Raw genomic sequence first — 2,500 nt, 5'->3', positions numbered from 1 at the left:
GATCCGCCCCCCCCACCGCAGTTACCCCGTACCACATATCTAGCACGGACCTTGACCTCCAGCAGGCCCCGGGGACCCACATTACCCCCCCCCCCCTTCCCCCTGCAGTTACCCTGTACCACATGTCTAGCATGGACCTTGACTTCCAGCAGGCCCCGTGGACCCACATTACCCCCCCCTGCAGTTACCCTGTGCCACATATCTAGCATGGACCTGGACCTCCAGCAGGCCCTGGGGACCCACATACTCCCCTGCTCTACTCCCCCACTAGCTTTCCTTTCTTGCAGTTACGCTCCAGCGCATATCCAGCATGGACCTTGACCTCCAGCAGGCCCCGTGAACCCACATTACCCCCCCCCCCCCCCCCTCCTGCAGTTAACCCTGTACCACATATCTAGCACGGACCTTGACCTCCAGCAGGCCCCGGGGACCCACATTACCCCCCCCCCCCTTCCCCCTGCAGTTACCCTGTACCACATGTCTAGCATGGACCTTGACTTCCAGCAGGCCCCGTGGACCCACATTACCCCCCCCCTGCAGTTACCCTGTGCCACATATCTAGCATGGACCTGGACCTCCAGCAGGCCCTGGGGACCCACATACTCCCCTGCTCTACTCCCCCACTAGCTTTCCTTTCTTGCAGTTACGCTCCAGCGCATATCCAGCATGGACCTTGACCTCCAGCAGGCCCCGTGAACCCACATTACCCCCCCCCCCGCAGTTAACCCTGTACCACGTATCTAGCACGGACCTTGACCTCCAGCAGGCCCCGGGGACCAACATACTCCTCTGCTCTACTCCCCCACTAGCTTTCCTTCTCCCGCAGTTACCCTCCACCACAAATCCAGCATGGCCCTTGCCCTCCAGCAGGCCCCGAGGACCCACATACTCCTCCGCTCTAATCCCCCATGAGCGTTCCTTCTCCTGCAGTTACCCTCCACTGCATATCCAGCATGGCCCTTGACCTCCAGCATGCCCCGGGGACGCACATCCTCCCCTGCTCTAGTCCCCCACTAGCTTACCTTTCTTGTAGTTACGCTCCAGCGCATATCCAGCATGGACCTTGACCTCCAGCAGGCCCCGTGGACCCACACTTAAGCCCCCTCCCACTGACAAAGCAAAACACCACTGGCAAAATCCTCGTGCCCCTGGTACTCCAGAATGTAAATTCAAACATGCCCCTGGTACACTGCGCAGAAACACTTTGCCACACACACGCACGCACTGCTTGTGCCTATGGTACGACAACTTTTCTCGTACCTATGGTACGACAACTTTTCTCGTGCCTATGGTACGACAACTTTTCTCGTGCCTATGGTACAACAACTTTTCGCCGTGCCCCTGGTACACCGCTCAGTAGCACTTTGCCACACAAACTCTCCTCGTGCCTATGGTACGACAACTTTTCTCGTGCCTATGGTACAACAACTTTCCTCCGTGCCCCTGGTACGACAGCTTTTCTCGTGCCTATGGTACAACAACTTTTCTCGTGCCTATGGTACAACAACTTTCCTCCGTGCCCCTGGTACGACAGCTTTTCTCGTGCCTATGGTACAACAACTTTTCTCGTGCCTATGGTACAACAACCTTTCGCCGTGCCCCTGGTACACCGCTCAGTAGCACTTTGCCACACAAACTCTCCTCGTGCCTATGGTACGACAACTTTTCTCGTGCCTATGGTACAACAACTTTCCTCCGTGCCCCTGGTACGACAGCTTTTCTCGTGCCTATGGTACAACAACTTTTCTCGTGCCTATGGTACAACAACTTTCCTCCGTGCCCCTGGTACGACAGCTTTTCTCGTGCCTATGGTACAACAACTTTTCTCGTGCCTATGGTACAACAACCTTTCGCCGTGCCCCTGGTACACCGCTCAGTAGCACTTTGCCACACAAACTCTCCTCGTGCCTATGGTACGACAACTTTTCTCGTGCCTATGGTACAACAACTTTCCTCCGTGCCCCTGGTACGACAGCTTTTCTCGTGCCTATGGTACAACAACTTTTCTCGTGCCTATGGTACAACAACTTTTCGCCGTGCCCCTGGTACACCGCTCAGTAGCACTTTGCCACACACACACTCCTCGTACCTATGGTACGACAACTTTTCTCGTGCCTATGGTACGACAACTTTTCTCGTGCCTATGGTACAACAACCTTTCCCCGTGCCCCTGGTACACTGCGCAGAAACTCTTTGCCACACACACACACCACTCGTGCCTATGGTACGACAACAGGCCCCGGGGACCTACATCGCACCTTGCTCTTGCCTCCCTTACAGCTGAAAAAGGTCCATGCCTGTGCCCTGGCCCTGCTGAAATTCCCTCTCCATTTAGCCGAGGCAGTGAGTCGGCCTCCTGTCTCCCTTTACGGTCGAAAAAGATGTGCTCCTGGGCGCGCTGGCCCTGCTGCTACTCACATCGGGCATGGACCTGGACCTCCAGCAGGCCCCGGGGACCTACATCGCACATTGCTCTTCCCTCCCTTACAGCTGAAAAAGG

This window comes from Mchenga conophoros, unplaced genomic scaffold (assembly GCF_057382185.1).
Source record: "Mchenga conophoros isolate Kocher_MC1m ecotype Shallow Benthic unplaced genomic scaffold, M_conophoros_male_GT1.1 unmapped_scaffold_10, whole genome shotgun sequence".
NCBI classification, from domain to species: Eukaryota; Metazoa; Chordata; class Actinopteri; order Cichliformes; family Cichlidae; genus Mchenga; species Mchenga conophoros.
The sequence above is the reverse complement of the archived record's forward strand: the minus strand, read 5'-3'. Positions refer to the sequence as shown.